The following is a 15260-nucleotide window of genomic DNA, read 5'->3' as shown; positions in this document are numbered from 1 at the left end:
GTTATAAAAGCTTGTTATAGTAAAACCAGCTATTTCTTTCTGTGCCAGCAATGATTTTCCAGGCTTACCCTTCAGTTTTAACATCTGTAGTTGTAATTCTTGTCCCCTGCTGTGGATGAAATCCTCTGTGAAAGGAATATAGTGAAGATCGTATGTGTGAATATCCTATAGCCCCCTTCACAATGCATTTTACCATCTATCTGGACAAGCACTTATCTAATTGTCATGAAACATGGTACTAATATTATTCATGTTATTGAGAATATTATATTATGTCTCTATGTCACACTGTTTTTAACATGTTTGCATATACCTGGAGAAACGCTTATGAAATTGTGATGAAACATTTCAACCCCAGTTCTCATTCTGGGCTGTGCTTTTGACAACATCACGTCATCAACTTTTTCATCATTACAAATTAATTACAGGGCTTGGAAATTTTATATCGGCCGGGCAGGCTAATGGTAATGCAGATGTGCTGTCCCGACAATCTTGCCTGGAGCCAGTGAATGTGGACAGCCTTGTACCTGGAACCTGAGTGCCAGAGGAACTGCTTCAGCCACTGCTGGGATGTCAAATACACATAACTACACTTCAAGCCATGGACCCTGTAATCGCACCATGTTTCAAGTTCTGGAGGCGGGGAGAGTTCCAGATCATCAAGAAAGGAAATCTATCCCCAAGCTAGTGCTGGAACTGCTTAGGCAGTGGGACCAGGTCCAGGAAAGCAATGGAGTTCTGTATCATCAGATCTCTACCCTTGATGGAGGCAGGGAGCTTCTGCAATTGTTGTTGCCTCAAGCCCTCAAACAGGAAGTTCTCACCAGCCTCCATGATAACCAGGGTCATACAGGAGTGGAATACGAATCCGTGAGCTGCCACTTCAAGCCAGTGATAACTCTGGACGTCACTGCACCTGTATACAAGCGAGCACCCTGGATCAAGCACTGCACCTGCACCTAGAGCACGCACTGTCCGGAGACGTGTCTGTATCTGTGTTGTGTGTCTGGGTTTTGTATTATTATTATAGGACTGCATCCCCTTGGTTTATACACTGGCAATACCCATAGTTATTATTATTTAAATGGTCAAGCTGAGGTAGAAAGTGGTAGAATGTAATAGAATGTGGTAGAATGTGATAGACTGTGGTAAGTCGACCCGCTAACTAGGATTAATTAGACCAGATGAAGCTTAGATGAGACCAATGCCATCATTACTGGCAGTATGTAAAGGTGTAGCATTTCCTTACTAACAGACATGGAGACAGTTCACTGCATATTGGTGTAAGATTTCCTGGGGCTGCAAGTTTAAGTGTGTTTGCTTGGATAATCCTTTTAAATGTTGTTTTTAAACATTACCGTTTCATTGTTAAAGGTGCAGTTGGATGGGGAGCCTGTCAAGTACGTATGGTCCTCGTGTGGGACGGACTCTCCCTAGGTGATGTTTCTCTATTTTAAGTAACAAAGGTATTTTTGTATCTTTTATTTTGTATATGGAGTTGGCGCTATTTGATTTATTTTTGGTGTTTTAGGAATATTGTGCCTACCCCCGATTTTGCTAGGGTTTCTTATTTCTGTTTTTGTTTTTAGTATTGGTATTTTAATTCTCCCTTGTCATTTTATTAAGTGGTATGTGTGCCCCTCCTGTCTTCAGACATAATGTGTATCTTTATATCAGTAAATCGTCCAGTGGTAGTCCGAAAGAGCAGGGGAAGGGGGCGGCTCCTGTCTGGGTTTTCCTTCCCACCTTTCACCTCCCAACACGAGGAACTGTTGTGTGGCGATTTATTTATTTATATATTTATTTATTTTACGGGGGTGTTTCTTTGGTTATTATATTGTTTGCACATTTGATCTTCTTTTTGGTATTAGTCACTTAAGTTAAATTATTACACAGTCAGGCCTGGTTGATTTAATTCCATTTTTCACTAGTTCTGCCTGTGCTGTGGGCGGGGGAGGGGGGCCTGTTCTTGGATCTTGGGATGCGTTTCCTACCCGGCTCTTTGTGCGCTTTGCAGCAGACTGAAATAACAACTTGTCTCTCTTGGTTAGGTTGTACAGAAGCAGCAGACAGAATTGTCTTTGTTTTTTTTGTCTATGGGTGCCCTTGGAAGCCCCATGTGCTTGCACCTTGAGTAAATAAAAGTCTTTGATAATTTATCATATACTCCTTGCTTATTGTCACTTCATTTGATTGAAGAGAACTGTGAATTGGGGAACTCAAACTCTTTAGATTCATATAGTATGTACAGGGAACCTCTGTCCTATTCTAACCTCTAGAGGGTGGCGTAGGCATATTGCTGCCCCACCCCCTCCCCCCTCATCAGAATCCTGGGGAGTGTACCCTACAGTTAGCTACAATGTCATTTGTTTCCTATTTATATAAAGTAAAGGTCATTTAAATACAGGAGTTATCTTGTTTCCAGTAGTTATTGAGACATCTCCAAAACAAATGTGAACGAGGACATTTCCGAGCATTGCCACAATAAAAGAATGAATAACTGTCATCTTAAATGTCATTACAATGGTTGTAATGAGTAACTGTTTCCTTAGCCTTGGCACTATATACATTAGCTTTGACTTTTGCTTCTTGGGTTTAGTAAAAGTTATACATTCAATTGGAATTGATGCAGCATGGAACTTTTTGGATCAACAGACCAACAGATAAACAATCACGAAGAACTAATGCTAACGCAAGCAGGCTGTCACAAGGATCTGAATTGTAGCCTGCACAAACAGTCAATCTCAATGCAGCTCTGAATCGTACCCTCCAAACACAATCAATCTCTATGCAGCTTTGCGTGGCTGGGTAGAACAGAGCCCTTCACATAAATAGGGGGCAGGGCTTAGCCCTGCTTATTAATGTGTTAATTTAAATGGTATTTAAAAAGTATTCACTGTAAAAACACAATGTAGTGTTATGATTTAAATATATTGATTTGTGTTTATTTAGAATAACATTTTGGTTTGTTATTGCTTGGTTTGGATGTGGTCTGGTAGGAGCGATTGTTAGCAGTTTGTCTCTGTGTGGTGGAAACTTGAAAATCAATAAACTAATACCCAGAATGTCTTTTAAGAGTTTTATTTACCCAAAGCACTTTCTCGAGAAAGTATCAGACACACAGAGTGCAAAAGCTGTCTGCAAAGAATCTGATACCAAGCAGTTTCAGTACACAATTTTTGTAAGCCTGAATAGTGGAACTCGGTCTCAGCTACCTCAAGGGTTTTCTTTGGTTGCGGTCAGACTGAGACATTCCTGCCCTAGAATACTGAGTCAAATAAGTTTCATAGCTGCTAAACTCCTCTTTACTAAGATTCAAAGGTTACAAAAACACACTCAGTATTGTTCTATTTAAACATTTCTAGCACATTCTAGCACACTCTGCCAGACATGTCATGAAAATGTATGGTCGGCAGTGGATTAATTATGAACAGAGCTGCTGTCGACCCAGGCCAGAGCAGGTACTGTGGGGTTACACCTTTTTATTTATTTGAAAAAAAATGGAAAGAAAGCAAGGCAGCAAGAGAAGAGAGGGGAAACAAGGGCTGGAAGTCTGCATGGCATGCCAAAAACAGGAGCAGCGATGCTTTGCTGTTGCATGTGTCGCCCGACTACCACCCCCTATGTCAGGAAGAGGAATGACTGTCAGCCCTGAGGAGGAAAAAAAGGGAGGAGTGGCCACCCCCAGAACCAGCTTGTACTAGCTGCAGCAGCAAAATGGGAGAGCAGCCGGGACACCTTCCTCAGCGTGGTAGAGGTCACCTGTTGGTGCCCCAGTGCTCCTTCTGCCTGTGCTATGGACATGAAGAGGACAGCTGCCTAGAGGCCGATTGGGACACAGGCGTGGACCTGGAGTGGGAGGAGCCCGCCTCCAGAGGGAGACTACCTGCTGCTCCCGCCTCCACCGCCAGAGGAAGATTACTATTGCTTCCACCAACACCAGAGGGCAACCTGCCTTGCAAACCTCAGCCACCGTTGCAGAGGCTGCTGAGGGGAGTGGGGCAAAAGCCAGGTGTCTGGCGACCGGCACAGACCAAACTGGGGCGGCTGTCACCTCCCGAGAGTCCTGCACCGCTGGGGCTGCAAAGCCTGTATCGTCAGTTTGCCATCGCCTGGGGATGCAAGTTCGTCATCGCCCAGGTATGCCTGCTTATAATTACACAGGGATTTGTGCTGTCCACCGGCAGCTGTTTTGTTGCTGGAGAATCTGTAGCCAGAGCCTAAGAAAAAGGAGCCGCTGGCTACAGAGAAGGGGGGGAGGTGAGAAGACCACCTCCACCCATAGCAGTTTCACTGCTGAAGTATTACCACTGCCAGCGCCACCATCACTGCCGGAGTGTCCCGCGCTGAGAGCAGCATGGTCGCTTTCATCGCCACCACTGCTTCCAGAGTACACCGCACCGGTGCCAGATCTCCTTTGGCTGGAGGAGCCAGCATTGCCATTGTCAGCTTTCCTGCTGACAGCATTGTCTTAGCTGGAGGAGCCAGTCTGTTCGCTGTCAGCATGGCCACTGCCAGTGTTGGCATTAGAGAAGAGCCTCCTATCATGACGGCCACCCATGGACTCATGGTCGCCTCTGTTCTTGTACTATAACCAGAACTTTTGGAACTTTAAGGGGAGAGGTGGCTGCTGGGGGTCAGGTGTGCTGCGCACAAGTAGGGGGAAAAAACGGAGCCTCGCACATAAATAGGGGGCAGGGCTAAGCTCTTTTAACAAGTGTTGATTTTGGTATTATGATTTAAAAGGTATTCAGTGTTTAGTTAAAAACACAATGTAGTGTTGTGATTTAAATGTATTGTTTTGTGTTTATTTAGAATGATATTTTGGTTTGTTATTGTTTGGTTTGGATGTGTCTGGCAGGTGTCTGTTAGCAGTTTGTCTCTGCCAGACGTTTTGTGAAAATGCGTGATAGGCAGCGGATTAATTATGAAAAGAGCTGCTGTCGACCATGCAAATATTAAAAACCCAGTGCAGAAGATGAGGAGAAACATGACTGTCTCCAGGGGAGGAATGGGTGTGTATGAAAGACATGGGAGACGAGAGACAAAGTGAGTTAAAACAAAGTGAAAGTATAGGATCAGTGAAGGCAACCATAATATTTTGAAGGAATGGCTTATCTACAGTTTAATATCATACCTGTTTAATATCCTGTTAAGTGTTTTGTATAACTCTGTATTGTTGTGTCTGATTAAATAATAATTTCCAGTGCCTGCCTGATGCTAATGAAAAACAGTAATGTGAACGGAAAGAAAACAACCTTAATTCAATGCACAATTAATCATCAGATGAAAATTGCTTGATATTCCAACATGCAACAAGTTACTTGTAATACTTGCAAATTAATTCTTTTGATTAATTTATATTATGTTTTTGTTTTCAGGGACAAAATTGCCAGATGTTACACTGAACAAAAATATAAACGCAACATGCAACAATTTCAAAGATTTTACTGAGTTACAGTTCATATAAGGAAATCAATCAATTTAAATAAATTCATTAGGCCCTAATCTATGGATTTCACATGACTGGGAATACAGAATACAGGGCATCCTGATCTGTTGGTCACAGGTACCTTAAAAAAAAGGTAGGGGCATGGATCAGAAAACCAATAGGCATCTGGTGTGACCACCATTTGTCTCATGCAGTGTGACACATCTCCTTCGCATAGAGCTGATCAGGCTGTTGATTGTGGCCTGTGGAATGTTGTCCCACTCCTCTTCAATGGCTGTGCGAAGTTGCTGGATATTGGCTGGAACTGGAACACGCTGTCATACACGTCGATCCAGAGCATCCCACACATGCTCAAACGTGTCTGGTGATTATGCAGGCCATGGAAGAACTGGGACATTTTCAGCTTCCAGGAATTGTGTACAGATCCTTGCGACATGGGGCCGTGCATTATCATGCTGAAACATGAGGTGATGGCGGTGGATAAATGGCAATACAATGGGCCTCAGGATCTCGTCACGGTATCTCTGTGCATTCAAATTGCCATCGATAAAATGCAATTGTGTTCGTTGTCCGTAGCTTATGCCTGCCCATAACATAACCCCACCGCCACCATGGGTCACTCTGTTCACAACGTTGACATCAGCAAAATGCTCACCCACACGACGCCATACACGCCATCTCCCTGGTACAGCTGAAACCAGGATTCATCCGTGAAGAGCACACTTCTCCAGCGTGCCAGTGGCGCTGAGCTGCAGTCAGGTGAAGACCCTGGTGACAACGAGCACGCAGATGAGCTTCCCTGAGACGGTTTCTGACAGTTTGTGCAGAAATTCTTCGGTTGTGGAAACCCACAGTTTCATCAGCTGTCCGAGTGGCTGGTCTCAGACGATCCCGCAGGTGAAGAAGCCAGATGTGGAGGTCCTAGGCTGACGTGGTTATACGTGGTCTGCTGTTGTGAGGCCTGTTGGACGTTGTGGCAGGCTGGCGAGTGGATAGAGGCCCAGAGACAGACTACAGTTCAAAAAAATATACTTTTATTATAAATAGATACAAAAATAAAAAGGCACAAGGGCCAAAACAAAGGGATTGAAACACAAAAAGAAAGACAAAAAGCAAAATGTACAAAATAAAGGTTTCCAGGCTGGGCAATGCCTTCACTGGATTTTTAGAAAATTGCAAAATCACAACCAACAAAACACCAACCTGCTTCCTCAGCTCCCTCCTCCCAAATGACAAGCAGAGGCCTCCTTTTATGTCAGGTGGCTGGGTGCTGATTGATCGTAAATTAACCTAATCAACTAATCAACCCCAGCCACCTGAACATAAGAAACCCAGGCAGGTAGGGGAAATTAACCCCATCCCTGCCAATTTAAAAAGGGCAGAGCTTGGCTCTGCCACACACCTCCCCCCATGTACAACGTACACCGGCCGCAATCGGCCAACTCCCCAGGCATCCTTGGGCGGTGTAAGGCAGGCATCCTTGGGCCATAGTTCCTCCCTCTCTGGCTCTGGGAGCGGCTGCGGCTCCTCCCTCTCGGGCTCTGGGAGCGGCGGGTCCTCCCTCTCGGGCTCTGGGAGCGGCGGCAGCTCCTCCTCCCTCTCGGGCTCTGGGAGTGGCGGCAGCTCCTCCTCCCTCTCAGGCTCTGGGAGCGGTGGCTCCTCCCTCTCGGGCTCTGGGAGCGGCGGCAGCTCCTCCTCCCTCTCGGGCTCTGGGAGCGGCGGCTCCTCCCTCTCGGGCTCTGGGATCGACGGCTCCTCCCTCTCGGGCTCTGGGAGCGACGGCTCCTCCCTCTCGGGCTCTGGGAGCGACGGCTCCTCCCTCTCGGGCTCTGGGAGCAGCTCCTCCTCCCTCTCAGGCTCTGAGAGTGGCGGCAGCTCCTCCTCCCTCTCGGGCTCTGGGAGCGGCGGCTCCTCCCTCTCGGGCTCTGGGAGCGGCGGCTCCTCCCTCTCGGGCTCTGGGAGCGGCGGCTCCTCCCTCTCGGGCTCTGGGAGCGACGGCGGCTCCTCCTCCCTCTCTGGCTCTCAGTAAGGCAGCTCACCCCTCTTTATTGGAGTGACCGGGGCATCTCCCATGTCCACCGCCAGGTAATTAACCAGCATGAGGGCAACCTTTGGGAAGGACGTCGGGTGGTGTTGTTCCTCCCACTGTTCCCACCTCTCCCCATCTTGATGCCACAGCGTGTTGATAACTATGGGGAGATCGTGGACGAGGTCTGCCTCAGGGTGCATCAACCAGTCCCAGATCTCCTGGGACGGTGGTGAAGGTGGTGGGGTGGCCCCTGATGCCCAGGGTGAATACTGCACCTCTTCCTGGGCCTGGTTGTAGGGGCATCCTGCCCAGTTGTGGCCGTCCTCCTCACACCGGCCACACCAGTTTGCCGGTGGCACATCTGGGCAGGACCGCCAACGATGGTCCTCCTTCCCGCACCAGGAACTCCAGGGGAAGAGGCTGGCTGGGACCTCCAGTGGTGGCTGCAGCAGCTTATATTTCTTCAGATGCTGCTTGTCCTGCCTTTTCCGCTGTCTGCTCTTCTTTCCCATGTTTTTTAAAAAAAAAAAAAATTATCCCAAAAATTCCACAGAAAAAAAATACTGCTCTGAGCCTCTAGGTGGCGCTATCTCACTTCTGACACCATATGTGGCAGGCTGGCGAGTGGATAGAGGCCCAGAGACAGACTGCAGTTCAAAAAAATATACTTTTATTATAAATAGATACAAAAATAAAAGGCACAAGGGCCAAAGCAAAGGGATTGAAACACAAAAAGAAAGACAAAAAGCAAAATGTACAAAATAAAGGTTTCCAGGCTGGGCAATGCCTTCACTAGATTTTAGAAAATTGATAAATCACAACCAACAAAACACCAACCTGCTTCCTCCGCTCCCTCCTCCCAAATGAGAAGCAGAGGCCTCCTTTTATGTCAGGTGGCTGAGCGCTGATTGATCGTAAATTAACCTAATCAACTAATCAACCCCAGCCACCTGAACATAATAAACCCAGGCAGGCAGGGGAAATTAACCCCATCCCTGCCAATTTAAAAAGGGCAGAGCTTTGCTCTGCCACAGACATACTGCCAAATTCTCTAAAACAATGTTGGAGGCGGCTTATGGTAGAGAAATGAACATTCAATTCTCTGGCAACAGCTCTGGTGGACATTCCTGCAGTCAGCATGCCAATTGCACGCTCCCTCAAAATTTGAGACATCTGTGGCATTGTGTTTTGTGACAAAACTGCACATTTTAGAGTGGCCTTTTATTGTCTCCAGCACAAGGTGCACCTGTGTAATGATCATGCTGTTTAATCAGCTTCTTGATATGCCACACCTGTCAGGTGGATGGATTATCTTGGCAAAGGAGAAATGCTCACTAACAGGGATGTAAACAAATTTGTGTGCAAAATTTGTGAGAAATAAGCTTTTTGTGTGTATGGAAAATTTCTGGGATCTTTTATTTCAGCTTATGAAACATGGGACCAACACTTTACATGTTGCGTTCATATTTTTGTTCAGTGTACATTTCATGAATAGGTAATTGTGGAGAATCTGCAGTTGCTAATGCAGAATTTGAATTTAAAGATTAAAAATATACTTCATCTTCACTTTCATCTTCAAAGTAATACATAGGTAATATATTAATTTTAAAATAAAGTAATCAGTAATAAGAAATTAAATTAATATTACAATCACTGATCCAAATAATTGGTGTCTAACTGTGAAAAATCAAGGAATCTAATTACTGCTCAGCCACCAAAAAACTATACATTAGTTGATCAACAAAGTTCAGTAGCTTCCCATAGTGTGCTGGAACATTGATTCAGCTGGAAGAGAGAGCCCGCTAGTCAACAACACCTCCTCCCATACTGCAATTTTCCTTAAAGGCTGGCAAGGTCATAAGAACATAAGAACATAAGAAAGTTTACAAACGAGAGGAGGCCATTCGGCCCATCTTTCTCGTTTGGTTGTTAGTAGCTTATTGATCCCAAAATCTCATCAAGCAGCTTCTTGAAGGATCCCAGGGTGTCAGCTGCAACAACATTACTGGGGAGTTGATTCCAGACCCTCACAATTCTCTGTGTAAAAAAGGGTCTCATCTTGTCGTGTTGTCCTAGTGCTATAAAATGCTCTTTAAAATCCAGCTGTGGCTTATCACTGAAAGCTGTTTATCAATATACCATCCTACATCATTCCTTCTCTGCCTCCCACACCCATACACAACCATTAGCTATTATTATTTATTTGTTTGGCAGATGTTCATAGCAGTGTCCTCAAGCCCTGTGTGCTGTTTTGTGTCTGAGTTTTTCCAGTACTTATATACAGTACTTATACACTATATATAAACCAGAGGAGGCCCACCAGTGCTCATCCAACTCCAAATTGTATCAAGTCAGGCCGTAAAGGACTATTTATTATTATTTGTTTATTTAGCAGAAGCCTTTATCCAAGGCAACTTACAGAGGCTGTGTGAACTATGCAGAGTCACTTACAAGAACTTCTCACCGGAAAGACGGAGCACAAGGAGGTTAAGAGACTTGTTCTGCGACACACAGTGAGTCAGTGAGTAAATCAGAATTTGATCCAAGGACTTCCTGGACTATACAGCCTCCTATAAAAGGATCTCAATTCAGCACCCCTGGGTAACCCATTCCACCTCCTCACTCTGCCTGTCTCCTTCCAGCTAAGTTTATATCTACTTCATTTCAGTTCTGTCCCAGTCACTGTACTGGACAGACCTTAAAGACAGCAATGAATTTTCTCCCAACCCTTTTTTGTTCTAGTCTAGATAGATGTAGTGAGGGAGCCTCTCTTCCAATATAATTGTTTTTTTTTATTAAAATTATGGAGAAAAAACACTTTTTTTATATAATGACAACATAAGGAAAGTTGATAAGCTAAAGTTAATTCATACAAACAGTTCCAAAAAATAATCTTTTCTGTAGGAAGTGTGTTACGAATTTCTGTGATTAACAACCTACAAAGTTACCAGACTTACCTGAACCTAAAAGCTTTGTACAATTAGACTCTACTTGTGTTAAAAATCACTGTTCAGGTTAGAAGAAATACTAGACTTTGGGAAATTGGACATAATTTAAAATATGCACATATATATAGCAATATTTTTGTAAATACAGTAGAGATTCAGTTTTCCAAAGTAATTGGGACTGATCCTAGATTTGTTTGGATAATCGAGCAGGTATTAATAACAATTACTGTGCCTTTAATAATGTATAGAATAAAGTTAACACACACAAGTACTTAGTGCACAAGTACCTACTGATAATGATATATAGCTAGTAACCTGTTCTATCACATTAAGCATACAAAATTACAAAGCTTTACAAATCACTAAATGAATGCAATTCAGTAAAACGTTAATACCTGCAGTTAAGGTAATGAAATACTGTCATTAAATGTACCATCTGTCAAACTCTGAATGTTTCAAGAATACAATTCAGTGCAACTTTGACACATTACAGAATTTTAGGAATCATTAAACTTCAGAAATGCACTAAAATGTTTCTTCGATACTTGCTGTTAAGGCATTGTAATAACGTGTAATCGAAATGAATGAGTTCTTAGCTACTCGGCAACAGACAGGATCTCCAGCCCTTACTCACCAAATAGAAGAAAAATCAAGAACTGTGTGTGACTTTGTTTTAATTTGCTTACAATTTAAAGCACCCAGTGCTTCAGCTAAAGTTGTGGTGGTCTGAATAATTCTGTAACTTGCATTTGCCTCAGTTTGCTGGTCCTTTTTTTGGCAGCTAAATCTGCCATTTTAGCAGCAGAAGCTGTGTGCATAATACACCACACTTGATTCATCGTTCGGTTGATTGGACAATACAATTGTTCAAAGATCGGATAATTGACTCTCTACTGTATAATGTGATATGTTGCAATATAGATTCAAATATGCATATTATTTCTGGTTTATGATTTGGATATAAATATATTGAAAAATACATATTTAAAAAAATCTCAACATAAATCGCAAATATATTTATGTCAGTATTATATAGGAAAAGTTTTTTTTTTTGTTTTACACAAAATGTTTTTCATATTTATATATACTGTTTATACATGTGTAGAGAGATCTAGCTTCAAAGACCCTTTTCATAATGTGGTGGTCCTCGAAGAGAATATTTGTCTTACTCTCATTTTGGAATGTTGCATGCATTCAAATCCAACAATAGAATGACTGGAGAATTGCACAGCTCCAAATTCTCCAATATAAGCTGTTAAATATAGGTTGAAGCAGACTTTCCAACCATTATTCTTATATATAAACAAAATACAGTGTGAGTATTGCTAGTGCCATGGTTATTTCAGTCACTAGGATAGCTGTGAACACCATGGTCCAGCTCTTCAGGGCTCCTCTGGGTTACTCAGCTATCTTCATTTGTGGATAAACAACAGGAGTGCTGGACTGCCACAGACATTGTTTTGCATATAATCTTGTTAAACTAACAAATATATTTGTATTTGATTTTATAGTTTTTGCACAAAAGAGCCAACTTGCCAAAGTTTCGGTTTGTTTATCATGCCTTTGTCAAGGGAAAGTGTGTCTGAAAACAAACAGCGGAGGTAAGCCTTGTGTATAAGCTTTTGATACCACGTTAAGATAATATACATATAAATATATATTTGAAATTTAAAATGTGCAATAATATACTGCAAATATATATTTGAATGAATATATTTTATATATGTATATGTATAATGATATATATATACACACACATCTGGACCATTAAAGGTTGTGATTTATTGATTGTTTCACAATATATTTTTCAATGTATTGCACCATTTGTATGTACATACGCCTAGATGCACTGCCTACAGTATTTTCCCTTTCATATATCAATTATTGTATGTGATACATTACGCAAGAGATAAACACAGTGGTTCTCTGAGAATTACACATAAATAATCAATTTGTGAGTTAAGACATGAACAGCTTGAGACTATCAGTGTTTATGCCTTCCCTCACTCATCAATGCCTTTCCCCCTTAGTCATTGTGTATCTCCTGTGTACGGCACTTCTCAGATTTGTTCTGAGTGGGGTAATGTAATCACAAAGCCTGTTGAGGAGTGTTGTATAAATACATCCCAAGAGCCAGCTTAGTCAGTACTGAGTGATGAATGAGCTCTTCTGTGTATTTAGCTAACAGCTTTGCTTTATAAGTCAATACATGATGTGCTGGGGAAGAATTCTCCTGTGAAGGGCATATAGTGGAGGCATACTGTATGTCTGAAGAACTGCTTGTCATGAAAGTAAGTTTTAACATTATTTAGCAGAAGTGATTAAGAATATCAGATTGTGGATCACTAGGGGAGTGTCTGTCTCTCTGCATCTCCATCCATCTGTATGTCACACTGTGATTAAACATTTCACCAATTATTATACAATTCCTGCATAAAAGATTAATTCTCAAACTGAACGCAGTAGAGATTCAAGGAAATGCATGCGCATGGATTAGGGATTGGTTAACATGTTGAAAACAGAAAGTACTGATTAGAGGAGAAACCTCAGAATGGAGTGAGGTAACCAGTGGAGTACCACAGGGATCAATATTAGGTCCTCTGCTATTCCTAATCTAGATTAATGATTTAGATTCTGGTATAGTAAGCAAACTTGTTAGGTACTGCACGCAGGCAATAAAAATGTACATTATAAATGTCATGTGGGAGATAATGAAATTGAAGAAGGAATCTATGAAAAAAACCTAGGAGTTTATGTTGACTCAGAAATGTCTTCATCTAGACAATACGGGGAAGTAATGTTAAAACTGTACAATGCATTGGTAAGACCTCATCTAGAATATTGTGTTCAGTTCTGGTCACCTCCCTACAAAAAGAATATTGCTGCTCTAGAAAGAGCGCAAAAAAGAGCGACCAGAATTATTCTGGGTTTAAAAGGCATGTCATGTGCAGACAGGCTAAACGAGTTGAATCTATTTGGTCTTGAACAAAGAAGACTAGGCGGCGACCTGATTCAAGCATTCAAAATTCTAAAGGTATTGACAATGTCGACCTAAGGGACTTTTTTTTTTTTTTTTTTTGCATATTATATTTTTATTTTCTTAATTGCAAACAAAAACAAAGCTTAACAAGGTTCAATCAAATACAGACAATGTAAACAGCATACTTCAGTGGTTCAAATTAAATAATCAGAAATAATAATACCAGCCCCCCTCCCCTTCCCACCCACCCACAAAACAGGAGAGGTTCCCCCGTTGCCATTATAAAGTTAATGTTATTTTGAAAGCATTCACCTGTTCTTAGTCAAGACACATGTGGAGACCAAACCCTGTGAAAGTGTTCTGGTTTATGTTTGAGATTATAGTAAATGCAGTCCAGTGGGATATAGCTAGACAACTCATTCAGCCATTGTGTTATTGTTGGGGGTTCAGCAGATCTCCACTGAACTGCTACACATTTCTTGGCTGCACACAGTGCTAAATTTACATATTTTTTTCTGAAAACAGTATAGATTACCCAATAGGCATAGCTGGGAGGAGACTGGGAATTCTATCTCAGTATTCAGTGAAATGACCTCAATCACTCTTTCCCAAAAGGTGGTTAGTCTTGGACAGCTCCACACCATATGCAGGAAGGATCCTTTTTCTATCATAACCAGTGATTTACAGAATATAAAGCTACAATTATATTCTCTTTTTTCACTCAAGAGTAATCAAAACGTCTATTGCCGGACTCTACACAGTCAGTTATGCTAACCCATTAAGAGATGTGTGAAAATATATACAGTAGTCTATGTCCTCTTGCATATTCTACAAATTAAGATTATTATCTAACTTTTTCCTTGAATTTACTGTTTTCATTTACACTGATAGCTCGAATGTTGAATTTAGTGTTTCATTTATACTGATATTTACGGTTTTCATTCATACTGAAAGTTCAAACAGAATACAAGAATCACACACTTTGTCATTTATTTAAAGAAGGGGTGGTTGTCAATAAAGCTAGTCTGTGCTGTTTTGACAATAGAAGAAAAGGAATCTGTTTATTTAACTTTGTTTTCTTGGCTGTTATCTTTGTATCACTTACACAGTTTTAAGAATGCCAGTGGAGTGGCTGTTCTCTTTACATTCTCTGTGTATTACACACTTCCAAACTCCTGGAAGCTCCCCGCTCCAGCATTTATCAAGAAGCATGACTAAAAGATGCAAGTCGCTGCTATTAGAATGTATAAATCTAAATGAAGGAATTGAAAGCAGTGAAGCTATGATTAATTAATTAATGTACCCCACTTACCTTGCAAGAAACCCAGCAGCAACTGGATCTTACTGATCTTATCTTATCTCTCTAATCCTGTTCTTTCACCTGAGTTCAGGAACTGCTCTTCAGGTCCAGTTTCTGCCCCTCTATTCTATTAGATTCAGTATCTGACATGGTATTGGGCCACCGTTTACCCTGATTCCAGCACTACCGTGGCATCGACTCCACAGGGGGCTGTCTCAAGGGATGTTAATCAATTTACTAATTATTATATCACACAATTGGTATGGAGAGGTAGGCAGAGAATCAAGATGAACAATCTATACTGGGGATTTCACAGGGAGCTCTGGTGCTAGGTAAGGGAGGCAAAACTGATAGGGACTGGCCAGGTGCCCGGTGAACTCAAGCGGACACCTGCAGGGCTGGCCTGTGTCCACCATGGGCCAGCAGTTCTGCTGTGGAGCTCCTGGGTGTAGGGAGGTGAGTAGCTTGGTTCCCACTCACCTTCAGTTCAGACATGTTGTGGGGATTTAATACATTCTAAATTGGGGAGGGTAAATAACTGGGCACACTAC

This window comes from Polyodon spathula, chromosome 27 (assembly GCF_017654505.1).
Source record: "Polyodon spathula isolate WHYD16114869_AA chromosome 27, ASM1765450v1, whole genome shotgun sequence".
Classification (NCBI taxonomy): domain Eukaryota; kingdom Metazoa; phylum Chordata; class Actinopteri; order Acipenseriformes; family Polyodontidae; genus Polyodon; species Polyodon spathula.
This window is presented reverse-complemented; position numbering follows the sequence as displayed.